We start from the raw sequence: 13,533 nt of genomic DNA, 5'->3' as shown, positions 1-13,533 counted from the left end.
CACTTAAAACAGAACCCTGTGGCACGCCGTTCTCCTGGACGTGGGAGGAACTAACTATACGAGGCCGCGACTTGCACGCGGAAGGTACGATACGACAGGAAATTGCGGATAAAGATCGGCAGAGGGCCCCGAAGACCCCATTCATGAAGCGTAGAAAGGATGTGATGACGCCATGTCGTATCGTACGCCTTACGCATGTCGAAAAAGACAGCGACCATGTGCTGACGGCGGGCAAAGGCAGTACGGATGGCCGACTCCAGGCTCACCAGATTGTCGGCGGCGGAGCGGCCTTTACGGAACACACCCTGAGACGGAGCCAGAAAGCCCCGAGACTCAAGTACCCAATTGAAGCGCTGGCTCACCATCCGTTCGAGAAGCTTGGAAAGAACGTTGGTGAGGCTAATGGGGCGGTAGCTGTCCCCCTCCAAACGGCTCTTGCCCGGTTTCAAAACGGAGATGACAATGCTTTCCCGCCATTGCAACGGAAACTCACCCTCGACCCAGAGACGGTTGTAAAGGTCGAGGAGGCGTCGCTTGCAGTCCACTGAAAGGTGTTTCAGCTTCTGACAGTGGATGCGATCTGGCCCGGGAGCGGTATCAGGGCAAGCGGCAAGGGCAGTGTGAAATTTCCCACTCACTGAATGGAGCATTGTAGGATTCAGAAGTGTGGGTAAGAAAAGAAAGGCTCCGACGTTCCATCCGCCCTTTAATGGAGCGGAAGGCCTGGGGGTAATTCGCAGAATCGGAACTCATAGCGAAATGCTCTGCTAAGCGGTTTGCAATGACGTCGGAGTCAGTACAAACTGCTCCATTCAGGGAGAGCGCAAGGACGCTGGCAGAGGTCCGATAGCCGAAGACGCGTCGAATCTTGGCCCAGACCTGCGATGGAGTGACATGGGGACCAATGGTGGACATATACTGCTCCCAGCAATCCTTCTTGCCTTGGCGGATAAGGAGGCGGGCCCGCGCACGCAGCCGTTTGAAGGCGATAAGGTGGTCTATGGAGGGATGTCGCTTGTGACGCTGGAAGGGGGAACAGATGTCCCTGGTGATTGTGGTGGTGTTGCTCCTGAAGTAGATGGAGCAGGAGCAACAGGGAGTGAAGTGCCCCCCACAACCAAGGGGGCCGGTGAATTCTGACAGAGCTGAGTCCGAACTGTTGGGGACGACACTGAAGAGGTTCGAACAGGAGTTGCAGCAGCAGCATAGGTGGACGGCATGGGCACAGGATGTAGCCGTTCAAACTTCCGCCTTGCCTCGGTGTAGGTCAGGCGGTCCAGGGTCTTATATCCCATTATCTTCCTTTCCTTCTGGAAGATCCGACAGTCCGGCGAGCAGGGGGAATGGTGTTCTCCGCAGTTAACACAGATGGGAGGCGGGGCACATGGAGTATCAGGATGCGAAGGACGTCCACAATCCCGACACGTGATGCTGGAAGTACAGCGAGATGACATGTGCCCGAACTTCCAGCATTTAAAACACCGCATCGGAGGAGGGATATGGCTTCACATCACAACGGTAAACCATCACCTAAACCTTTTTGGGTAATACATCACCCTCAAAGGCCAAGATGAAGGCACCGGTGGCTACCTGATTATCCCTCGGACCCCGATGGACGCGCCGGACGAAGTGAACACCTCGTCGTTCGAGGTTGGCGCGTAATTCATCGTCGGCCTGCAGAAGAAGATCCCTGTGGAATATAATACCCTGGACCATGTTGAGACTCTTATGCGGCGTGATGCTAACTGAAATATCCCCCAACTTGTCACAATTGAGCAACCGCCGTGACTGGGCAGAGGATGCCGTTTGGATGAGCACAGACCCACAGCGCATCTTGGACAAGCCCTCCACCTCCCCGATCTTGTCCTCTAAATGCTCCACAAAAAACTGGGGCTTGGTTGACATAAACGATTCCCCATCAACTCGCGTACACACAAGGAACCGGGGGGAATAGTCTCCACCGACTTCTTTTGCCATACGTTCCTCCCATGGAGTGGCCAGGGAGGGAAATGATCGTGGTTCGTACTTCCTGCCGTTGAGGTTAGACCTCGATCGCTTAGAGACTGCTGGTGGAGGCCCACCAGCGAGAGATGATGCACCACGCTTCATTGCGGGTCATCCGCCCTGATGCCACCTACTCCGACCAAGGGCCCTCCCCACGGGCGCCACCCAGCCGCAGCAATAGCCAACTGGCAGGACGGCCATTGCCGGGAGTCCTGATGCCCCAAGGAGATGGGCATCTACTCCTTGGCATACGTGGGGAGTTAACGGCGCAGGCATCAGTAGAGCGATCCCTGTGTTGTCAGGGGGCTACAACCAAGAGGGTACATGGCGGCCCCACCACAACGGGCTGGCTACCGTGCTGGATCTTAGGTGCAAAACTGTCCAAGGTCGTCGTCGCAGGTAAAAGAAACACTGCAGATTGCAGCGTGGGAATCGCACCCAGGGACGTATCCTCGCCCAAGAGATGGAAAACGAGCGGGACACCAGTGCAACGACGAAAAAGCCGGCTAAAGGTCTAAACGCACGACGGATACAGCGCACCATGTAAGGCGCCCTTCCCCAATTGGCTCGCTCTTCGGAATAATTTAGAAAGATGGAGGTCAAACCCGAGAGGGGACCATCATATAACGCCGAAACATGTGAGACTCCTTTTAGTCGCCTCTTACGACAGGCAGGAATACCGCGGGCCTATTCTAACCCCCGAACCCGCAGGGGGGATGAGCGGAATATGATTGTGTGGGCAGAATATGTAAATAATAAAGGTCAGGAGACCACGACATCTTACAATGTGATCACTACATTGTATATTGTCTTGTGGAGCACCAGGATGCAAAGTAGGCTGCTCGCTCAGGTCTCAGTGAGGAATGCTAGACACAAAAGTCTGGTAGCTTGCATAGCTTGTGCCAGGTCAGGTGCACTGGTTGACGGAGAGGCAGCACGGGTTGCGGTAGTGGACAGCAGTGGGTGGTGGCTGGACGCGTGACTCTTGGGATGTGGCAGGCCTCAGCGCCCCTGAGGGCAGGCGTGTGCTTAGACCTGCAAACACGGCGTCTTCCTCATTGCAACATTCATGAAAGCAGAAGAGGAACCCAGTGCATGTAGAGCCAGGAGGTGGTATTCAGACGTCCAGCAGGCAAGTGGGAGATGGCAGTGTGCAATCAGTCAGTTCAAACCAGACCCAGTAGGACAGCATCTTCTACCAACCAGTCACGGCGGTGACTCGTCGGTGGCGGCACCATAGACGTATGAGGTCCACCCACAGCTAGCATGCGGATGTAGTGCTCAAACAGGCAGCAAACAGCACATCACCGTTCACCAACACAGTTAACCTGTGACCAGTGAGACCATCATTCCACCGGTATCGGTGACGTGCACGGAATGACGGTACACTGAGGACGAGATGTCTGAGACATGGTGTTTAAAGCCAGACATCGTGTCAGTGCAGCAGGTTGAGACGAGATTTGCCCTCGTTTCGAGAATTAAAATGCGCTTTAGCTCCTAGCATGCAGAATAACATTCTCTATTCAGTGCGACACTGGTACAGAGGATGAGGGCATCGTCCACTAGTGCTTGTAGACTCCCAGACAGTAGTTGCTACGTCAGTCCAGCAAATAATGGGGAGCTCTGCTTTTGGGAGTGTGGACTTTCAGGGGTGTGGCTGGTGGCTGTTTCAGTGAAGTGACTGTGTCCGGTATGGCTTTGCAGATGAAAGATATCGTACATCTGGCAGCCGGGAGGCACCTTTGGTGGGCAGCCACAAACTCCAGCATTAGGTCAGCCATGTGGTATCAACAGGTTTTGAACCTGGGACTCCTTGTAGTCGTCCGTAAGTTGGACCCCTCTTAGTGGCATTGGTTGTAGCCCTGAAACTATTATGCCTAGCAGTGGCTTGTGAACTACCAGTGGCAGTTGATGCAGCTACATACTGAAGCTGCGCAGCCCAAATGTAACTTTCAGATGGTGCTGACTAAGTGCTGATGTCAGCAATTGTCGAGGACTGGCGAGTATTTGTGCTTGCTCTGCCCAGTTCTTTGTGACAGGCTCCCACCTTCAGTCACTGTTGCAAAGAAAGTGCAGTGAAGGGCCATGGAATCAACAATATAAACTGGCTACTGTGGTGAACTGACGTGGCAGTAATACTCCAGAGTATGTGTGTTTGAGGTTTACGGGCGCTAAACAGCGGGGTCATCAGCGCCCAAACGCATAAAAACAGGAACACATGCAGTGAAGGGACTAAGACGGACAGCGAACAAGGAGAACTGCTAAAAGACACAGATGTGACGCAGTTTCAAATCCTCACATACAGAGGTAATCGTGACTGGCTGACCTCTTACCTAAAACCTGAGTGAGCCAGTCACCTAGCAGCACATTAAAACCCTCTCCCTAAAATCCGAGGCAACAAATTGGACAGGACACAAAACCGTAAGACCTTAACTACGGTCGTTGCGTCATCTTGTAAAATAGAGGGCAAATCCGGGGGCAAAGAAACCGCCGCCCTCTGGTCAGAGAATAAAACACAGTCAAGTAAAATGTGGCGGACAGTAATCTGGACGCCACAAGCACTGCAGATTGGGGTGTCCTTCCGCCAGAGTAAAAAACCATGCGTGAAGGGACTGTGCCCGATGCGGAGGCGAGTGAGGAGAACCTCATCCCGCCTGCATGACTGGTAGGACGTACGCCATGGCCGCGTGGTGGCCTTGACCAGACGCAGCTTATTTTCACCGACTGCCAGCCACTCCTCTTCCCACTGACGCAGAACGCGAAAACGCAGGAGGGAGGTAACAGCACGGAGGGGGACGGCACATGCAACCACGTGAGGGAGGGAACATGCATCTTTGGCAGCCACATCCGCCAGTTCGTTTCCCCTAATACCCACGTGCCCCGGCACCCAGCAGAAGGAAACCTCCTTCCCCTGCCGTTGCAGGTGGAGTAGGACATCATGGATGTTGTGGACGACCGTATCCGCTGGGTACAAGTGTTGCATGGTCTGAAGGGCACTCAGGGAGTCAGAACAGATGAGGAACTTAAGACTGGGAACACATCTCATCTGCTCCAATGCCCGCAAGATTGCAAACAATTCGGCATCAAAGATTGTAAACGCCGCAGGAAGCCGTAACTTGACGACTCGATGAGGAAAAACAACAGCACAACCAACAGAGTCCCCCTGTTTAGAGCCATCCGTAAATACTGGTACATGGTCGGGATGCTGGGTTAAAATATCATAAAATAAGGAGGTAAAAACAAACGCATGAGTGCAGCTCCTCTGGTACTCCGACAATTCTAAAAGGACGCTGGGCCTCTGGAGCAACCAGGGAGGCAGGCGAGTAAAACCTTGTCGTTGCGGGGCCACACGCTCGACACCAAGGAACGCAAGCAAATGCTTGGCACGAATCCCAAATGGTCTCGTTGCCCTGGGACGACTGGAAAAGAGACGTTCCATAGGCGGTCGGGCAACGATAGGGTACGCAGGGGAGGTAGGACAGGCAAGGAAGTGACACACCCGTCGCACTATGAGGAGTTTCCGCCGCATGGCGAGCGGCGGTTCCCCTGCCTCAGCACACAGGCTGGGGATGGGACTGGTACGGAAGGCACCAGTGGCCAGCCTGATACCCTCATGGTGTACTGCGTCAAGAATCTTCAGATACGAAGGCCTTGCTGACCCATACACGGTGCAACCATAGTCAAGACGCGATCGGACGAAAGCCCTATAAAACTGCAGCAGACGCGCCCGATCTGCTCCCCAGGACCGATGGCTCAGACACTTCAAAATATTCAGTGCTTTCAGGGCCCGCACCTTGAGGTCTTTAAGGTGTGGCAACCACGACAACTTGGAATCAAAAGTGAGGCCCTGGAACCTCACAGTGTCTCTAAAAGGAAGAATGGTGTCCCTCAGACGCAATTCAGGGGAGGTAAAAAGACGTCGAGAACAATTAAAGTGAACACACACACATTTGTCTGCAGAAAAGGTAAAACCCGTCTTCGCAGTCCATGCCTCTAATCGCTGTATCGTAAGCTGCAACTGCCGACTAGCAGTGACAAGACTGGAGGAAGAACAGAAAACAGCAAAATCGTCCACAAACAAGGAGCATTGGGCAGGACTCCGGACAGTGGACGTGATACTGTTAATGGCGACGGCAAAGAGGGTGACACTTAAAACGCTTCCCTGAGGAACACCATTCTCCTGCACATACAAATCAGATAGCACATTGCCAACCCTATATCGAAAGAGGCGGTGGGAAAGAAAGGACCGAATGAAGATGGGGAGACGGCCACGAAAGCCCCACTCATGGAGTTGATGGAGGATATGGCGGCGCCAAGTAGTGTCATACGCCTTATGAATGTCAAAGAAGACACCTAGACAATGCTGGTTACGCAGGAAGGCCTGCTGGATGGCCGCCTCAAGCAGGGTCAAGTTGTCGATAGTGGAACGACATCTCCGAAAGCCACACTGAGAGGGGCTAAGGAGCTGCCTGGTCTCGATCAGCCAAACCAGGCGACGGTTGACCATGCGTTCCAACGTCTTCCCGACACAGCTCGTCAAAGCAATACTCCGATAACTACTGGGATGCGTTCGGTCCTTCCCCGGTTTGAGGAGGGGGATCAAAATCGCCTCCCTCCACGAGTCAGGGTACGTGCCAGATAACCATATCATATTTAAAAAAATCAGGAGAACTTCCTTGGAAGGCAGTAACAAGTGCTGCAGCATGCTGTACCGGATTTGATCATGGCCAGGCGCAGTATCATGAGCCTCAGACAGCGCCGAATCCAGTTCCCACATTGTGAAGGGGCAGTTGTAGGGTTCAGAATTTGGAGACCGGAAGTCCAAGTGACCCCTCTCGATGGCAGTGCGGTAGCGGCAGAAAGCTGGATCACAGTTAACAGTAGCGGTAGATTCCGCAAAATGCATAGCCAGTGTCTGGGCAATGTCTTTCGGCGCCGTGAGGAGACTTCCCTGATGCAGCAATGCTGTGACAGGTAGCTGGCCGAGTTTCCCGGAAAGCCTCCTGATGGCTTCCCATACTTTCGTAGAATTAGTGGAACGGGAGATGGAGTTCAAGAACGACTGCCATGACCGTCGTTTGCTCTCTTTAATCACTCGCCGCGCTTGGGCCCTTGCCACCCGAAAGGCCGCAAGATTGTCAGCTGAGGGACGGCACTTGAAGCGGCGCAGAGCTGCACGGCGGGCTCGGATGGCTGAGCGGCACTCAGTGGTCCACCAAGGGACAGGACGCCTCTTGGGATGACCGAATGACCGTGGGATTGACAATTCAGTAGCATGGGAGATCACGGCTGTAACATGATCTACCCATTCGTGGACGCTGGCACGATGTTCCAAAACAGCCAGTTGGCTGAATGTCCAGTCAGCTCTGCAGAGGTGCCACCGGGGCGGCACTGATAATGCCACAGCCTCAGCCAGGAGGCGAATCCAAAGGGGGAAGTGGTCACTAGAATGGAGGTCTGCAGCAACCTCCCACAGAGCAGAATCCACGAGTGCTGGAGAGCAAAAGGAAAGGTCAATAGCTGATGATGACCCAGAAGCAGTACAGAAATGAGTGGGAGCACCAGAGTTGAGGATGCACAGTTCTTCAGACATCATGAGGTTTTCCAGAATGCGACCCCTGGGGCAAGTAGTCGAAGAGCCCCATAAGACATTATGAGCATTGAAGTCCCCCAGAAGAAGAAATGGGCGGGGGAGTTGGCTAATAAGGTCTGTGAGAGCCTCAGAGTCTATCGCATCCTGAGGTGGTAAGTAAAGTGAACAGACTGTGAGCTTCCGACCCACAAGAACATCAACTGCAACTGCTTGCAAGTCTGTAACGAGAGGGAGCTCAGATGAGGGGTGCACGTCACGGACAAAAACCGCTACACCACCCTTTGCCCTTTCCCTCATCAGATCATCTTTCCGATATACGGAATAGCCCCGTAAAGAAGGAGCATCAGTGGCCCGAAAATGTGTCTCTTGGAGGCATAAGCACAAAGGGCACTCTCGTACAAGGAGGTGTAATTCGGCCACATGCGTCCTGAACCCATTCAGGTTCCACTGTAATATGGGAGCCAGTGATCAGGGTGGCTGAACTTTCACCCTGCCTCCGTGTTTTGGAGGAGAGCCCGTACTGGCCAGAGATTTATTCCTGGGGCGAGAAGATCCCCCCCCGGTCGACATCAATGTCCATCAGCTCCGATGACGACCCACGGGAGATGTCAGACAGTACGATGGCCTCGTCATCGGACCGACCCTGACCAGTCTCCTCAGGTGGCAAAACCTTCACCTTCGACGTCTTTGTCTTGGGGGGCTTAGAAGGCAGAGCCTTGGCAGCAGGTGGAGCTGTACCCGCCTGGGCAGAAGGCGCGATATGGGAAGAGGCAGGAAGTACCCCAATGTCAGCAACCACGGCCTTGTCCGACGTTGCGGGGAGAGCCGCAGGTTGCAAAACAACCGCAGCAGCACAAGTGCACTGGCAAACGCAGGTATTAGTGCTAACACTAGCAACCTCCGTTTGCGTAGCAACAGTGGCCATTTGTACCGGTTTTTTCAGAGCGGAAGCGAAAGATGTCGTAAACACAGGAGGTTGCATGGCCTTAAAGAGCTTCTTGGCCTCACCATAGGGGATACGCTTAGATGTTTTGATCTCCTGGATCTTCCGTTCGTCGAGATAGATGGGGCAGACCCGGCTCCAGACAGGGTGACTCCCAGAGCAATTCACGCACTTCACAGGCGATGAACAATCGGCTCCTTCATGGGCAGGCTGACCACATTTACCACAAGTGGCTATCCCATTGCACCCCAACGTAATATGCCCAAAGCGCTGACATTTAAAACAGCGCATTGGGTTGGGGAAATATGGCCTTACTGGTACACGTAAGAACCCCGCTTTAACATGCTCTGGGAGTCGTGGGCAACTGAACGTGAGAATAAACGAGTCGGATTTGATTAGGTTCCCATCGACTCGTTTCATAATGTGCTGCACGTCAACAATACCTTCATCAGCCCATTCAGATTTTAACTCGTCTGTGGGGATATCCACCAAGTCCCGACATGTCACAACACCCTTACTGTAGTTCAGAGTGGAGTGGAGCTCGGTCTCGACAGCGTACTCACCGAGACAGGTTGCCTTCCGAAGAGAAGTGACTTGACGGGAACTAGATGTCTCAACTAACAGAGTCCCATTGCGCAGTCGCTTCACAGATTTAAGTGTTCCTGCAATTCCCTCAAGACGCTTGTGGATGTAAAAGGGAGAAACCCTCTCAAAGCTACCCTCCTTCCGTTTAATAATCAAAAACACATTCTGATTATCAGCATGTGCTCTGTTACGACAGTCTGATAAATCTCGATCAACACTAGGCGCTGGAGGACTCGCAGCACGAAGTCGCTTCTTCGATGGTGTGTGTTTTCCTACCAGTGGCCCACCCAAGCCACTGGTAGGGGGAAATGTAGAGGTCGAAGGGTCCATTGCGGTCCCACGAGCAGCTAGGGAACTAAAGGTCCGCTCAGACAGAGCCCCGCGTGCCTGAGTAAGCCTTATACAACTGGGGTGTGGCAGGTGCCCCAGAGGTTTCCCGCTTGCGACTGTTCCACCTCAACAGCCATGCATCTCATAGGCGCGGAGCACACCGGAAGATTGAGGGGTTTTTATAGAGGTTGTCCTTCCTCGCAATCCAGGCGGTCAAGCCAAGATTACCATTCCCCGCAGCACACAACATTCCACCGCCGCGCCATACGGTGGTCGCTGAAGCATGTCCGGGGGTTACGGGGACAGGAGACTGGCGGCGCCGACCAGTCCCCAGCTCAGGACCCCGGGGTCGCCATGCCCGTACTCAGCAAATGAATGCTGAGCCCCTGGGGGGAGTAATACTCCAGACCTGTCAGCAGTATCTCATAGGTAGCTTGCTCGCCTGCATGTTCACGGGTTGTTATGCCTGGACAATGGTGTGTTGTTGCAAACACAGTGGCCACTCGACGTCTGACGCTTTTCTCGCCCCTTGTATACCTCCCACAACAGGTAACAACACCAAACACGAACAACACTAATGAACTCTGTTGACCATTCTACCTGCCACAGAAAATTGCAACTCTAAATGATGTACATAGCTACTGTTGTTGTGTACTCTACACAGTTACAGGGACATCATATCATGTTTTCTGGATCCTGGACTTTTGTTGGGCAGTGTATATTATTCTCACGTTCATTTACCATTTATGTTTTTATATTGATATTTACTTAATACCCACGTCATATCATGTCCTTTGGATTCTCCATTTTAGTCGGCAGTGTATATTATTCTCATGTACATTTACCATTTATGTTTGTATGTTCATATTTACTTAATACACAAGTTGTTGACTTTATATATGTATATTGCTTTCCTTATTTTTTCAGGAATGGGATTGAAGCAACTCTTTTAAAAGTATGTATTATCAATGGACTCCTTGTTTTAAAATGTACTAAGTATGTGTCCTAAATTATACAACACAATCTAAGGAGTGTCTGTTATTATATGAGATGTAGTACCAAAATACAATACCTATGTGTATGTCATATAACAATTAATGTTAAGAGTTTTTGTGTCTTGCTACTGAAATATTATTGCACAATGTTCAGCTGTGTTTTTTCTGCCTCCTGGTGAGGTCTTCTTCCAGTTCTTGCTCATAGGTGCATACAATGTGAAGAAGAAATCTTCAGCAAGAACTCCACAGCTTAGGATTCAAAGATTATACAACAATAATGAGGCAACAGTTTCCAAGAAATTCTAACAGGATCTACAATTTTCAAGAGTACTTGTGTACATACATGGTTGTTCTTAAAAATGCACAAATTTACCAACGATTATGAAAGGATGCAAGATTTAAGCAATTTCTAATTGAAACCATTAATCTTCACACTGCTGTTTTATTTAATAAACTTCCAGGCCTCACTGCATGTGGCTATTGCTCATAAAGTTAAAATTATTACCACTACAAGAATATAAAAGACGTATGTCTCCCACCTGTTGATGAGTTGACTGATTCTCTAATTGAGTAACTCCGCTGTTTGGTTTCCAGAAGATTATACTACCTCACCAACAACCACATTTGGCCCCATTAATACATGCTATTGACACTACTCTGCGTATGAATGAAGAGAAAGAAGTCGAGTGGAAATTTTGTCACTAGGCTTCTTTGTGAGTGTTATTAATATCACTTAGAACGACAGGTGTATGTACAGGGTGATTATAATTAAGTTAAGCTTTTAAAACTTTGTAAAAATAACCCCATGCTCAGAATGACGTCAAATTGCTAAAGAATATAATAAGAGAAGGGGGAAAGGGGAAAAGGGGGAAAGTGGGAAAACTGATCAATACATGGCTCTGTATGTGTCTGAATGCGTCAGTGAAAACACTTATCATGCGCAGGAGACATTGAAGTTGATATAGACACGCTGGGTACACGGCTTTTCCTCCTTTCACGTCTGCGACGTTCGCTACGACTGTCTCAATACAGGATCGCACTCTGCTTGGAGATGTGTATTACACATCGCTCTGCAGAAGTTCTGGACACTGAAGTGCTTGAAAAAAGGCGTTGTTCCGATGACTGCCGTGGGTCTGCGGGAATTCGAAAAGTTTTTTTTTCTTTGGTGTGCAACCTGGTAGAGGGAGGAAACGAATTGATTCAACGTCAGTGCAAGCAGTGGCTACAGCAATGCAGGAGGAGACGAGTGGTGATGTGCAAACGTGTAGTGCACGGAGATTTGCCCGAACATTGACATACCCATGAGCACGGTAGGTAACATCCTACGAAACAACCATCTTTGCTATCCATTAGAAATAACCCATGAGCACGAGTTGCTTGCTGTTGACCTACTGTTGTCCCGCCAGTAAGAGAGAGCTTTGGTTTAGAATTTCTTGCTCGTAGGAAGTGGACAATGAATGGCATTGGAAGATTTTGTGGACAGACCAAGCCCACTTCCATCTGATATGGTATGTCAATGCACAGAACTGTCTAATATGGGCAATGGAAAATCCACACTCAAATCAACCAGTACCAGATTATCCAGAAAAGGTCTCTGTGTGGTGCAGGTTTACGGCAACATTTATCATAGGGCCATATTTTTTCGAGGAGACAGGTGCTTCCGGTCCTGTTACCTGTACAGTCACTGGTAAGCGCTATGAATCTCTTTGGCGCTACCACGTCGTTCCAGCTCTCAAACAGCGTGGATGAGTGGGTGGGCTCATTTTTTTGCACGATGGCGCACCTCCACACACTGAAAATCCAGTTAAGTACAATTTCGGAAATGTTAGAATTATCAGCCGCCATTTCTCTACAGCCTGGCCATCCCGATCACCTGATCTTAATCCGTGAGACCTCTGGCTGTGGGACTATCTGAAAGATGTTTTTTTCAGTGTTCCGATTGCAAACTTAGGTACACTGAAGGCAGCCATTGCGCAACACATTCTGATTGTGACCCCGGAAACACTTCGACCAGTTGTGGAAGATGCTGTTTCTCAATATCAACTTCTTGCAGGAAGCAGTGGACAGAATATTAAACATGTTTTGGGCCAATTAATAATCCGATTTGATTTTGACTCATGCATTTTATGTGGTTTCAGGACTCAAGACATTTAAAAACCGATATCATTGATGCTTTTTAGGCGGTTTTTGACCTCAGGACAATTAAAAACCGACGTGACTGATGCTTTTTATGCGGGTTTTGGCCTTAGGACGTTTCAAAACCGAGGTGAGTCATGATTTATATGCGGCATTTGACCTCAGGACGAAAAAAAAGGAAAAACATTTTTTCCCATCCGATGTGATGTGACCTTGCGTGATGGATTGGCTTACGTAATTAACCGTATCACACGTGTACACCCATCTACACTGAGTAGAACAGTTTGTTTAACGTCAAACGTACACATTAGGCATTGTTGTATAATTCATTTGTCATTTGAAGCCGACCACTATTAAATTATGATGCTTACAACGTGTAACAACCCAATTATAGAACCCATAATTAACACCCTTTTGTTGTAAAAAGAAATAGAAAAATCAGTCATAGATAGTGATGACAGCTACTGACAACAAAATTTACCCTCTTGATGGTTGGTTGGTTTGAGAATTAAAGGGACCAAACTGCATAGGTCATCGGTCCCTTGTTTCATAAAAACACAGAGCACAGTGAAACTTTCCACCAGTCAGGCGAAGCACTGAAATAAAAATTCCGGGGGAAGAAAAGCCCCATGGTCAATGGTAAAACAACACGGAAAATGGAGCACAGCAACAAAACCAACAAAGAGAACAAAGGCAGAAGGAATTAAAACTGCACAGCAGAGGACTGTGGCTGGCTGACCACGAAAATAATAGGAAGAGCCAGCCACTCTGCAACACGTTAAAACCTCCAGCATAAAAGATATGGATGGAGTCGAATTACAACACAAAACTAATTAAAAGATACAGCTCAAAAGAGGGTGATGTAATAAAATTAAATGGACCTATAAAAGCCGCTTGCGCGAATAAAACTTAAAACCCGATCTTCCATAGAGACATTGTCACCTAAA

The 13,533-nt window shown here is 50.0% G+C and overlaps 1 protein-coding gene across 1 annotated transcript in view; it reads left to right on the top strand.

Annotated features, from left to right (window-relative positions):
- Nucleotides 1-10,507, top strand: part of LOC126238921 (uncharacterized) — a 143,444-nt gene extending 132,937 nt beyond the window's left edge. Inside the window, exon 5 of the mRNA XM_049947821.1 lies at nt 10,383-10,507. The gene's annotated coding sequence lies outside the window, so the exon portion shown is untranslated. The remainder of the gene's footprint in view (nt 1-10,382) is intronic.
- Nucleotides 10,508-13,533: the final 3,026 nt, after the last annotated feature.

The sequence above is a fragment of the Schistocerca nitens genome, chromosome 1 (genome assembly GCF_023898315.1).
Source record: "Schistocerca nitens isolate TAMUIC-IGC-003100 chromosome 1, iqSchNite1.1, whole genome shotgun sequence".
Taxonomy (NCBI): Eukaryota; Metazoa; Arthropoda; class Insecta; order Orthoptera; family Acrididae; genus Schistocerca; species Schistocerca nitens.
Note: the sequence above shows the minus strand (reverse complement) of the source record. Positions and strands in the feature narration are given on the sequence as shown.